Consider the following 13,617-nt stretch of genomic DNA (forward strand, 5'->3'; position numbering starts at 1 on the left):
AGCCAATATCCCCTTTGCATGTTATGAGAATGTCCTGTGAAGCCAAAGGCCAGCCATTTAGACTGGGAAGGGGTGAGGAAACATGATCTGCACTTGGGGAAAAAGAGAAGTATTAAGGTAAGAGGGTCCCAGATGAGAGTCAACTTAAGAGGCATGAGCATTAGCACAAGGGGGGGGGATATTCATTAAAACAGAGATAGATCTAGAAAGTGAAGGGAGGGCACAAATGTGGGGGTCCACTGAGAAAGATGCAGCCCCAGAGAAGAGCACAGATTAGATGTGTCCGCAATGGGAAGCCAACAGAGAAATAAATAAGAAAGGCTGGGTGATTTAGGTATGCGTATGCAGGGCCCAGGACATAAAGCCAAAAGGAAATAGTCTCTGAGGATAAGATGGAGACTGGGATATTGCAGCCAGCCTAGTGATGGGCATCTCATTACCTAAAAGAGGTAGGCAAGGTGGAAAGGGTGCAGAGAAGGGCAGCAGACATGATTAGGGAGCAGGAGAGATTAATTTATGAGGAAAGATTAAAAGCTAAAATATGAGAGCTGTGCTAAGGGAAGGCTGGCTCCCTGTTGGCACAGAGGGAATGTGAGAGACATCAGACCAGAAGGCAGGCAGTTAGCGAAGGTGGAGCCTGCCCTAGTCCAAGGGCTGTATAGGAATGAAATGGATCAGGGTAGAGGAGCATCGTGGTGATATCCACCTAAGGAAACCTGGAAGGTCAAAATTAGAAATGAGTAACCAAGCTACAGATCTACAAGCTGTAACCAAGCTTCAGATCTACAAACTGAAGGGTCATTCTTAGAAACAAGACTGACTGCAGGAACCAAGGAAATGCTCTCTCCAGCCCCTGTTCGAGAGGCAACAGATGGGAGTGGAGTCTTGCATTCATTTGCTCAGTGTTGAGCATCTGCTGGGTGTTGGACAATGGGCTAAGTATGGAGAAAGTCATGTAAGATAAAGTCCTTGATTTCAAGAGGCTCTGGAGGGCCAATGAACCAACTTTTAGGACCCTGGGTGGAAAGTTCTATTTTAGAAAATTAGGAAGAGGTCACTCCATGTTGGTTGGTTTTTGTCAACTTGACACAAGCTAAAATCATTTGGAAAGAGGCAAAGGCTATTCAGAAAATGTCCTGGTTTTTGTCATATGTCCCATTGACAAATCTGTAGGGCATTGTTTTAATTAATGATTGACAGGGAGGGCCCAGCCCATTGTGGGTGGTATCACCCCTGAGCAGGTGGGCCTGGATGGTATTAAAAAAAAAAGCAAACTGAGAGAGCCATGGGGGTCAAGCCAATAAGCATCATTTCTCCATGGCATCTGCTTCAGTCCCTGCTTCCAGGTTCCTGCCTTGAATTACTGCCGTGACTTTCCTTCATGATGGATTGTGTGAGCTACATATACCCTTTCCTCCCCAGGTTTCCTCGGGCCATGGTGTTTTATCACAGCAATAGAAAACAAAAGAGAACACATGTGGAGCCGGACTGTGGAGAGATGGCATGTAAACTTGGGAACTGATGGATGGTGAGACACCGGGCCGAGGGACAGTGAGGACAAAGATATTCAGAGGTCTGAAACATCATGGCATGTTCAAAGGCTCCAGTTTGGCTCGAACAAGATATGGAAAAGGAAAGAAATGAGTGGTCGATCTAAGCAACGTGCAGGTTATGAGAAGCCTCCTAGGCATGAGCTCGGAAAAGACCTCCAGTCGAAAGTGCTGAAGAATTGGCAAAGGGAGGTTTTTAGGTAGAAGCCTGGTGAGGGCTACTGTGGGTCTTTAAGTGACTGTCTTTGCTGGGGTGGAAATATGCATTTGAGGGGAGGGATGGTGACACAGCAACTGTCACTTGGGGCACTGTTTCCACAATCAGACCCTGCCTGAGCCCAAAGTGAGGCAGTGGCCGCAGATGAGTAAGAGGTGGCGAGCTTGTCTGGTTGCCTAGCAAGGTGAGCAAGAAGGCAGAGTCCGGGGATGGGTGGTTTGTGTTCCTGGCTCAGTGGTGCTTGTCATTGAGCTAGGCAATGGTCAGGCAGACTTCAGGGAAAACATGTGATCTGCTTGCACAATTTGGGTTGATACACTTGTGTGACATCTTGAAGACAAATAGATGGCAAGTTGCTATTCTGTCTGGAGTTAGTTTTATCAACTGGTATGGCTTGTATGTGGGCTTGTGTGTATTTGAAAATGGTCTCCAACTAGTGTCTCTGATTTGGGAGACTTGAAGACCTTTTTTTTTAAAAAAATTATTTATTTGTTATATATACAGTGATATACCTGCACTCCAGAGACTTGAAGACCTTTAAAAGGTGAGGTCTAGGTGGAGGATGTAGGCTCCCAGATGGAAGGCTATTTAAGCCTTGTTTCTGGCCCCAGTCTCTCTCTTTGCTTCCTGCCTCTGCTCCTCTGATATGTAAGTGAGCCCCTGCATACTCCTGTTACCATGGAGCGGCACACCTCCATGCCATCCCTTCTCCACCATGCAGGAATGTATTCCCTCAAACCAGAAGCCCAGATCAATCTTCCCTTCCAGCTTAAGCTACTCCTTGTCAGGGATTTAGTCACAGTAATGAGAAAGTAACTGATACATCAATCAATCTGCTAACTGAGGCTGTCAATGAGTCCCTCAGATGAGGCATATTTCAGCGATCTTACTGTGGAACATGTTTAGGAGTAAAACATGCCACACCCCATCACTAAGAAGAAGAAGACCTCAGCATTGATGCTGACCACACTCTTATTGTCTGCCCACCCTCTCAAAATGCTACAAAGATCAAATGCCCACAGGACATCTAATAAAGGCTCTGGTCCCTTGGAGATCACTGCTCTATCCAAGAGCTATGAAGAGAGGCAGAATTGCTACCTACAGCTCTGGCATGCTGACAGACACCTTTCCAAGAGACAAACAATACTGGCCTTCCCAACTCTGGATGCTGCGGGCACTTCAGGCAAAGTTAGCAGAGGTTATCCCTGAGAACACTAAGCTCAGGATATAGAGATAGCTCAGAGGTAAGAATGCTTCTTGCTCTTGCAGAAGACCGGGGTTTCATTCCCAGCATTCACATTGGATGACCCACAACTACCTATAACTCCAGCTCCAAGGGATCTAATGCCCTCTTCTGGACTCTATGGGTGCTCTCTCTCTCTCTCTCTCTCTCTCTCTCTCTCTCTCTCTCTCTCTCTCTCTCTCTCTCTCTCTCTCTCTCACACACACACACACACACACACACACACACACACACACACAAATAAATAAAAATCTAAAATTAAAAAGAAAGAAACAAAGAAAATTCTAAGCTCCCAATGGGTAGGGACTGTGTTCCATTTGCTTCCAGAACCCCAAGACTAGCATAAAGCAGGTACTCAATGAAAGGGACCAGGAGCACCCATAACTCTTTATGTAACTCAGTATTGCCAAACCCACATGAAGTCTTAACAAGCCTCCTACTTGATGAATCCAGCCCCAGACTCATTACAGCCATCCTTTTCTCAGGCGATGCCACCATCTGCTTGGTTGTATGAGACACAAATGTACTCATTCATTCATTCATTCATTCATTCAAAATGTATTATTTAAGAGTCAGTGCTGTGCTAGGGTACACCCTGAGAACACAGATTCCTTAACTCCAATGAAGTTCGGGTTCTCCCTTCAAAGATAGGCTTTTTATTATTATAGGTTTATTATTATCAAGCAACAGATGTACAACACAGTATCTTCAACTATACTCTACAGATAACTGGAACAGGTCAGATAAGTTGATGGGGCCAGTGTTTGAGCAGAACCCAAGTCAGTTCAAGAGTGGGCTGAACTAAAGAAACACTACCAGGCTTGGACTGGTGGGGGTGAGCTGGGTAGCGGTGACTCCGGGGAATGTCTCTCCTTTCTTTTTCCCATTGATACCCTTCATATTTACTTCCTCCTCCATTACGTTTCTCTTTTATACTCATTTGCTACTCAGTTACTTTTGGTCCCTGGGATCCCCTGCTTGGATTCTATATAAGCTTCCTTTCCTCTTTTATACCCTTCTGTCCAGAGCTGGGGCTGTAGCTCAGTGGCAGAGTGCTCATCAAGCATACATGAAGCCTGAGGTTCAACCCCTAGTACTCCTGGGGAAAGAAGAGAGAAGCCATTAATTTGAAATTGCCTTGGTAACACAGGTCTAGCCTATTCTCCAAGTCATGGCCAGAGTGACTTTCACATGATGCCTATCTGGCCACGTGGCCCACCATTCAGAACTTCCCCATTGTTAGGGTTCAGGGTAGACTCTTTCCCTTAGCCAGCATGGCTCAGGATAGTCTGCCTATGCCAGCCTCATCTAACACAACTCATTCTCATTCTCTTCTGGCCCCAGGCACCATGTGGCCTTCTTGCACACACAGCATACTTGCACATGCCCAGAACACCCCTCAGCTTTGTCCTTATACTCTTGTTCAATCTTTACACTTCTACCTTATGAGAAAGCCTTCCCCTGGAACCCAGCATGAGCAGTTTCCTGTTACTACATGTTTAGACCCACATTTTCCCCATAGCATCCGTTTATGCACCCTGTGTCAGATTTATTTGATGCAAAGAGCAGAAGCCCTGTGTCTGTTTCTAATCACCATGGTAACTCTAGAATACTACAGGAAACTGGCATAAAGTATGGTTTTGGTTCATCATAATCATTGGATGAATGAGTAAACAAATAATAGGAGTTGCTTATACAGAAAAGAAAGCACATAGCCTCTTTATTTATGTGATACCCACCAGTCTGGGGACCTGGAAATGCCAACTCTTATGAGTAAAAGAGTCCCAGGTCCCAGTCCAGATCCCAAGGTGGCATAACTACCCACAAGCCCAGACTAAAAAGAGGAAGGGGACACTCTTCTGAGAGCTATTTAGCCTGGCATGGAAGCCAACTGCATTTAAACAGGCATAACACTTTAATTATCATGGCACTCTGAAGGACTAATTGATGTGAGAACTAATCACTGGTTAGGCTGCCTGGATGAGGCCAGTGAAGGCTCTGGAAGCTAACCTGTTAGCACAAGGAGACAATGGTACACTGAATTAGTATGCCAGCAACATCTGAAGCATATTCATTGTGTTAATAGAAATATCTGCTATATTAAGACATTTTAGGGCTTATTATTCATATTAGTTATAATATGAAAATCACATCTTATTTCTAAATTGCAATCAAATGATATTTTCTATTAAAACTTTAATAGCAAACCAAATTAAGCAATGTTATGGGTTACATATTAGGAATCCAGTTCAGTTATAGCTCATCATAGTTTTTTTCCTTTGTTATAAATCACCAAAGGGATGAAATAAAGCAAGATGTTTTCCAAAATGAATTAAAAGAAATTTCTATTTATTTACTTCTTTGGTGGAATGAGGGAAGTGGCTTAAGAGTCCAAATTAGTATTCTGTGTCATTGAAATAGGCACAGACGAGCATGGATGGCAAAGCTTCACTTTATCAAAAGAGTTTGTCTTGTTCTCCTGCTGCTGTCCTACAGAAGAGGTCAGTTAGTCACACCTCCTCATCAGGATTCAACTACGGCAACTCTTCCCTTAAAGGCTGACATCTCAAGAAACACCCATAGTAACTTCCTATCCAAAGTGCATGAGCCTTCCCATTCACATGCTTGAATGTCTCCCCCACCACCTTACCAATAATTGGTGCCCAATAAATGCTGACTAGATTGGCTTAAGTAATTAACCATATGTTAATCATGCAAAGACATTTTGATATTATTTTAGATATATAATTCACCCTAAACAGGTTTGGCACACAGAAAGTAGCACAGCCATATCTGATGGGGACAGCAAAAGTCATAAGGCCAGCACAGCTACTTGACAAAGATCCAGCAAAGCTGAGTCACCTGATGGCTGCTATGCCACCTTTGGTTTTTATCCCAACCTGTTGCATACCTGGGGGACTTTTAATATTTGCACATTTGGGGGATATGGGACTGATGGAAATTTTCCTATGAATCATTTATGCCTTCTCCCAGGAGTACTGCTTCTAAGCTTCCCCAGGAAAGTCCTGAACATACTACCCCTCCTGTTTTTAGAGAGATATTCTTATCTACTTGAAGGTCTTCCTTATGCCTTAGATGTTGTGACACACATAAAGAAGACAGAGGTCTCTTCATGAGGCTATGAGACATTCATGAAACATCTGTCCCTGTGTTTACTCAGGAACAAGATATTCAAAACAAAGTAAACTTTAAAAGGTCAACAAGTTTTGGTGGACTAGAGGAGTTGGTCACAGATCAGATTGCAAACCTCTTCCCACTATATACTTAGGTAATTATGTGGCACATACAGCAACAAAGTTAGATTAGCTGAAGTTACCTCTGCCCTACACAGAGACTTATATTAATGGACAAAGAATGGTGTGGAAAGATGATAAAAGAATGGGGAGACAGGATCTCCCTTTCTTAGAAAAGTTAGCACATGCAGAGTCAATGTGGTGTCATATGACCTAGGAGCAACAAAGTGCCAGGATTAGACATATAAACAAATTCTATAAAGATATAAAATGTAAACATTTTACTATGCCAGAATTTGAATAATAGCTGCAGCAGCTTTGGCCTAAGGATTTTTCTTGGGCACTCTGACCATTAAGAGTTAATAATACTCTGCTTGGGACATGGCAATACTGCCCCTGTGAGTAGCTTCTCAGGCCATTGTTGTCCAGGAAGCAAAGACAGCAGGACCTGGGTCATGCTGGGCTGTGACCTTCAAAGACCCTCTGTGGTGATTTGACTAGGAATGGCCCCTGTAGTCTCCTAGATTTGCATGCTTCATGACCAGGGAGTGGCACCATCAGGAGGTGTGACCTTGCTGGAGTAGATTTGGCCTTGTTGGAGGAAAGGTGTCACTAAGGGTGGGCTTTGAGGTTTCAAAGGCTAAAGTCAGGCCTAATGTCTCTCTCTTCCTGCTGCCTGCAGATCCAGATGTAGAACTCTCAGCTCCTTCTCCAGCACCATGTCTGCCTGTATACCACCATGCTTATCCTCATGATGATAATGGACTAAACCTCTGAAACTATAAGCCAGCCCCAATTAAATGTTTTCCTTTATAAGGCTCGCTGTGGTCGTGGTGTCTCTTTCACAGCAATAGGACATTTACTAAGACACCCACTACTAGTAATTTTCTTTCAGCATCCAGGACCCATCTCACCAAGGCTCCAAAGTCATACAAAAATGATGTCATGGGGTAGGCAACTAGTGTTCAGAGTGTGCTACACGGATATCTCACATTTAAATTACACTGTGTAACAACAGGCACAAGGTCTTAGTACGTAAACAGATATGAACATAAGCTGTAAATACGGTAGGCATCATAGGCAGCCAATGGGCCAACTGTGCATACATTTTAACTCGTCTGACCCTTGTGATGTCCTGGGTAGGTGCTATTATTACCCTCCTCTTACTGATGAGAAAACTGAGTTACAAGGAACTTTAACAGTTACCCCAGGTTAGCCACTGTGATCCTGTGGTCTGTGTCTCACCAATTACCAAAGCCCTTCTCCTTGGGGAGACTTTTGATGTTTTATAAAACTTCAGATTCTCCAAGGGAGACTGGATGGAGTTTCACAGGCATTTCTTGAGTCTTGACCTTTGACCCACTCAGCTCTTTTGTCTTTTCCTGGGCCCCAGTGACCAAACTCCTCACCTCTGGGTCAGGCAGTTCCCACCACAGGCAGGTGACCTCAGAGCATCAAAAGTGTCAAAGAGAATGCTGCTTCCTCTGGCTGATGCCATCAATGTCCTCTTTAGGCTGTTATTCATCTGTTTAAGGTGGGAATAAAAACTGTCTATCTTCACAGGAAAGAATGCCAAACTCTACAGAAGCATAGGAAGGAAATAATTAAAACCTCTACCCAGGGCCGGTGAGATGGCTAGGATGTAAAGGTGTTTACCCGATGCCTAGTCTGACAATCACTTCTGTCCCCAGGATCCACATGGTGGAAGAAGAGCATTGACTCCCATCAGTTGCCCTCTGACCTCTGCAGGTGTGAGATGCATGCCCACATGCCCACATACACGGAATATCCACCCAAGTAAATAAATAAAAATTTAAAAAGTTTATTCATGGAATTTTAAACGAGATGTTGTCATAATCTAAATCAGTTTTAAAAGCAACCTTCCCACACTTTCTATCCTTATTCATCCCTGTGCTGGGCCTGAGAAGTAAAGCCTGTGGCTGTGTGTGGTCAATTTCTGTTAGAATATTAATGAGAGAGAGAGAGAGAGAGAGAGAGAGAGAGAGAGAGAGAGAGAGAGAGAGAGAGAGGAGCCATCCTGGGAAGAGGTACTGAGGGAACAGGAGATAACCAGAGGCTATGTGCCCAGGTGAGGGCAGGGGTGGGGTAGTGTTAAGTGGTTCCAGAGGCTCAGTAGAGCTCAGCCGAAGGTGAAATGTGCCAGCTTCCCACTTTGAGGTCTGGACACTGGAGGGAGAGAGGACGGAAGGAAGGAAACCCGCTGGAAGTCTGGATATGATCAAAGATGGCAAGAAACTTAGAGGGATCCAAGGGGGCTGGAATCTGGCAGCTGACAGTCTCCACATGTCCCAGGAGTGCCCGCAAAGGGTAGCAACACACTCTGCAAAGCTTTCTCCATGCTTCCCTCTTTACCTTTGCTCTGTGTCTGTTCCTTCTCTCTCTCTCTTTCTCTCTCTCTCTCTCTCTCTCTCTCTCTCTCTCTCTCTCTCTCTCATCTCTCTCTCTCTCTCTCTCTCATCTCTCTCTCTCTCCCTCCCTCCCTCTCTCTCTCTCTCTCTCTCTTCTCTTTTCATTCTCCTCTCTCCCTTCCTTCCTTGTCTCTAATACTGGCAATTCCTTATTAAGAAGCAGATGGCCTTTAAATCTAAAAGCCATTCCACGGCTGAGCTGCCCACCTGTGCACTATCATGGGTTAACACCCTGGGCTGAGGAGGAGTGGCGGTGAGCTGGGAGGCGTGGCGGGGGGGGGGGGGGGGGGGGCTGAGGAGGCGTGGCGAAAGGGGGGCTGAGGAGGCGTGGTGTTGGGCTGAGGAGGCGTGGCAGAAGCCTGAGGAGGCGTGGCGGAGGGCTGAGGAGGCGTGGCGGTGAGCTGGGAGGCGTGGCGGGGGGGGGGGGGGCTGAGGAGGCGTGGTGGAACACGGAAAGTGTAGTTGGTTAATTCTCTATTAGCCCATGGAGAGAATCACTACATATAAACCACCTCCCCTCCCTTCCTGCTCCCCCCCAAACAAACAAAAAGCCAGCCTTGTCATTTTCTTCTTCCCTAGGGTCTACTGTGTTTCCCTGAAGAATCAGAGTAAATTATCTCCAAAGAAGGGTTCATTAAGAATAAATAATTAATTTGCACTTCGAATTGCACCTTTTGTCTAAGTATCTCAAAGCGATCTACTTAATTAATTAATTAAGAGAATTAATTAATTCGGGAGGAAAAAAACTCCTGTAGGAAGGGAAGGAAAACTTACAACACCTGCTTTCCAGATACAGTAAATCTGAGGCCCAAAGCAATGGGCTCAAGATCCTAACAGGACAGTGGCCAAATGGGGTCAGGATATGGTAGTAAAAACGAACTCATCCCACAATGTGGAGATGGACAATGAGAAGCAGAGCAGCTGGGGCAAGCCCTGGGAGGAAGGAAGCTGGATTGGTGAGGGCGAAGCTGAAGTCACAGGCAATGAGGCCAAGAAGCCCCATCTCAGCTTGGGTCATGGGGCCAAGGAAAGTCTTTATGAGGAGCCAGCAACAAGAAGTCAGGGCCTTAGACCCCAACCCAGAATGGGGACCTCCCAAGAAAGGCTCTGAACCCCCTGCAGGCCACCCATTTGTACCACATTAGGCTGCTTTGACATACAAAGCTCCCCAGGAATCCTGGGCAGCACACAATCAAAGGGCCTTGGAGCCCTGAGCACTGTCCCTTATACTCCATTGAGATAAGAGCTCAGCGGAGTATAAGGCCCTTTGTCTGCAGCGAGATGAAGGGGTTCACCTAACTAGATAGGAAATAGAGGCAGGGAATAGGGTGCTTCTTGAATTCTCTCTCTGAGTCTAAGCTCTGGGATTCCCAGCCTCTTGCATGCATCCTGGTCCCTCCCCCAAAACTGCACCAGGATTCGAGCCTGAACAGGAAATAAGACAGCAGGCATTTCCCAATAGTCCCTAACTCCTCCTGTGTCCCCTTTGAGTCAGTCTGATCCTCTGCCTCAGACCTGCTAACTCTCACCCATTGCTCCAGGAAACACCAATTAAGCCATACACGCTCTCACACTCACCCGTACACATCCAGACCCCCTGAACACCCACCCACAGCACTACAAATTAACAACCCAAGCTTGTCTTCATTGTGTTTTTATTATGATGCTCCTCAATGATGTTTTTAAATGAATTTTGAATAGGCCCCGTAATTTGGTTTGTTCTACATCGCAACACAAGTGTGAGGGCCCCACAGGAATTGCTGCAAGGAATACAATATTATGTGAGCATGGCTTCTGCTTCTCTTCCTGCTTTCTCATAATTAAGCTTTATTGACTTGTAAAATGAATAACAATTAAAAAAAACCTGTTTATTGATCCAGGTGCATCATGCAGCTAGAGAAAACTTTCTCCCGCCCCTGACCCCACCAAGTTATGCATCCGTTCTCACTCTTCCCGCCTCCTGCCTCCTCCCTGAACAGTGGGAAATTTCACTGCAGGTAGCAAGCACTTTCTTGGATGCCCTGAAGCCAACTGCTGGTGTCTGAAGTGTGGAGGGACCCCAGCCAGAACTTGCCAGGGTGGAAGTCTACCAAAGGACTTCTGGATTGTCTCTTCTTAATGCCTACAGTTTTGTGGCTTGCGAAGTTTACCATTTGGGGTTAATACACTGCCCCGATCAAGACACAGTTGACTGAGAAAGGAATGGTACATTATAGCCTCATGAAATTTGACAGCCTAATAGAACCCCAGTTATCAGATTCTTTTAGGGAGAAAGTCTCCACTAGAGGTTAAACTCTACCCATGTAGAACACTGTGGCTAAAGGCATGACTCATAGCACAGAGCCAAGGCCAGTCTGCCGGTGGCCAGGAGAAGCAATTTCAGGTAGTATGGATGTCAGCAAGAGAGTAAAGGAAGGGGCCCTGACAGGCCACTCAAGGAAGTGGAAAGGGCCCAGTAGAGCTCACTTGTCAAATTTTCAGCCCAGCAGAAAGCTCCTAAGAAAACCCACAAGCTTGGAATCCAGACAAGCTTTCTGTTACTTCAGAACTAGAAATGAGTTGTCCTGTTCTCCAGATCAAACCTAGGTTCCCAACTCGAACACAGCACGGCAGTCACCTTGTTTAACAAGCAGTCACTGGTGTCAGAGAAACTGCACAGAGAAGGAGCCAAACTTACCAGGGTGACAAAGGACTCCTCAGACCTAGGGACAAGTGTGGCTCTGCGCAGAAGCAAGGGCTCAGCCCACTGTCATACTGGCAATTTCTAGCCAGGAAGCAAAGGCTTCCATGGCTCTGGGCAGGTTCTTTCTTGTTCAGCAAGGTCTGCCCTCTCTCCTGCCACCCGGAAGGAAACTGTGCTAGGACTGAGGACTCTACCTCAGATTCAGTCCATACCCCTTGGGAGCCCTGAGGGACTCTCTGCAAATAACAGAGCTTTGTGGCAAGAGCTGGGCCCACCCCTATGAACACTCGTGGTTGCTGAGATGCTGTGGAGAAGATGGTGGCTGATGTTCAGGGTGGTTACTAGGTGTGCACACCTGTTTTGCTCAGTCCAGCAGCTGCTTAAGGGAATACCACTCAGAGGAAGAGCATAAGTCCCAGTCATGGTTGTTCACAGTTTTGGAAGCCTGAAAGCCAAGACTGGGGTACTCTGTGTATAGGTTCAGAGAGGGCCCTCTTTGGGCCTTGTGGACAGTGCCTCCTGGCTGTGTTCACAGGGCAGAAAAGTCTTGGCGATTAGGGTACTAATCCCACTTTGGGGCTCCATTTTTAGGACCTCATGTAACTTTAGCCACCCTCTAAAGTCTCCACCTTCAAATCCCATCATATGGGGCTTAGGATGTCAACATATGAACTTGGGGGGTACAAATGTTCAGCCCACAATCCACCCATCAGCTGCCATAAGCCTGTCTCCAGTTACTGTGCTGTCACTTACCATCACCAAGACAAGTTGCTGGGGAAGGAGTCTCTCCCTCCCTCCCTCCCTCCCTCCCTTCCTCCCTCCCTCCCTCCCCAATCCTTCCAAGTGGTTCTTTCCTCTTCTTTTCTTCTCCAAGGCCATTGCCAGTGGTTCTTTTGTCAAGGTAACAGAGAGCTTTGCAGTGTGGGTTAACTTAGAGACTCCGATGTCCCTTCCCCACCATGGCTAAGTCCCACCTTTTGTGAACTATCTGGAGTTCACCTTGTGCTCTGAGGGCTGCCTGTGTTCCTACCTTCCCATGTTACCTTTTGGCTGTTTGTGTAGCTAGCTGTCTGTTTAGTTTAAGGTTCGACTTCAAGTCAAGATCACGGATTATTCCCCTGGCTCTTACCAACATCCTACGGTTCACCCAAAGCTGGTACCAATTACAGTCTCCAAGAGAATAAATGATAGTCAAGTATGCATGGAATTAACTAGGCCAGCAATTTCACTGTTCACCTGTGTAAGAAGCGGAGCTTTGAGGAAGGTTCTAGACTTCACAGTCATCATCAGCCATATTGCCCCCTTCCCTGAGGCCTCTTAGCCCGAGGAAACACCTGAGGGTTTTGTAGAACAAGGACATTCAGACTTAGCTTAAGAGGTCCCTTTCAGAAACCAGTAGCCCATGCTTAGCATGTGCAAAGACAGGGACAGCTCAAGGTGAGCAACTCGGGATCTGCTGGACTCCCCAGCCCTGTGAGGTCTTAACTTTTGTACAGTAGGGTATTCTGGACTTGGATTCCATCTGATAAGAATACCTGCCAGTCATGGCCACTCTCACTGAGACAGACACTATGCTGCCGCTATGTGCTCCCTCTTCAGCCCTCCCCACCTCGTGATGAGAGTGTCCACTAGCCCCAGTTCAAGTGTGAAGAACTGGGACTTCGGTTGGTAAGAACATCCTCAAAGTCAACCTGCTCATCATCGGAGTCTGAGTCAGTCTGATCCTAGGCTACACACCATGCTGCTTCTGTTTGCTCTCTTGGATGTGTTTGTCACCTCACAGTCACCAGCTACCCTTTCTTGTGCATCCTACTGCATTGGCTGAGCTCAGTGCAAGCTAGGGGGTCATCCCAAAGACCGGGATGGCTATCACAGGGATAACTGCAAGGCTGATTTCTTAGATAAGAAGAACAGAGTACCTAGTCAATGGCTTTCTATTACGTAAGTCTTAACTGTAAAAAACAAAACAAAACAACAGCTGGGCACACACAGCAGTGGTGGCGCACGCCTTTAATCCCAGTACTGGGAGGCAGAGCCAGGTGGATCTCTGTGGGTGCGAGGCCAGCCTGGGCTACAGAGTGAGTTCCAAGAAAGACGCAAAGCTACACAGAGAAACCCTGTCTCAAAAAAAAAAAAAAGAAAGAAAGAAAGGAATGAAGGAAGGAAGGAAGGAAGGAAGGAAAGAAGGAAAGAAAGAAAGAAAGAAAGAAAGAAAGAAAGAAAGAAAGAAAGAAAGAAAGA

Source organism: Peromyscus californicus, unplaced genomic scaffold (genome assembly GCF_007827085.1).
Source record: "Peromyscus californicus insignis strain IS unplaced genomic scaffold, ASM782708v3 Scaffold_17__1_contigs__length_78620276, whole genome shotgun sequence".
Classification (NCBI taxonomy): domain Eukaryota; kingdom Metazoa; phylum Chordata; class Mammalia; order Rodentia; family Cricetidae; genus Peromyscus; species Peromyscus californicus.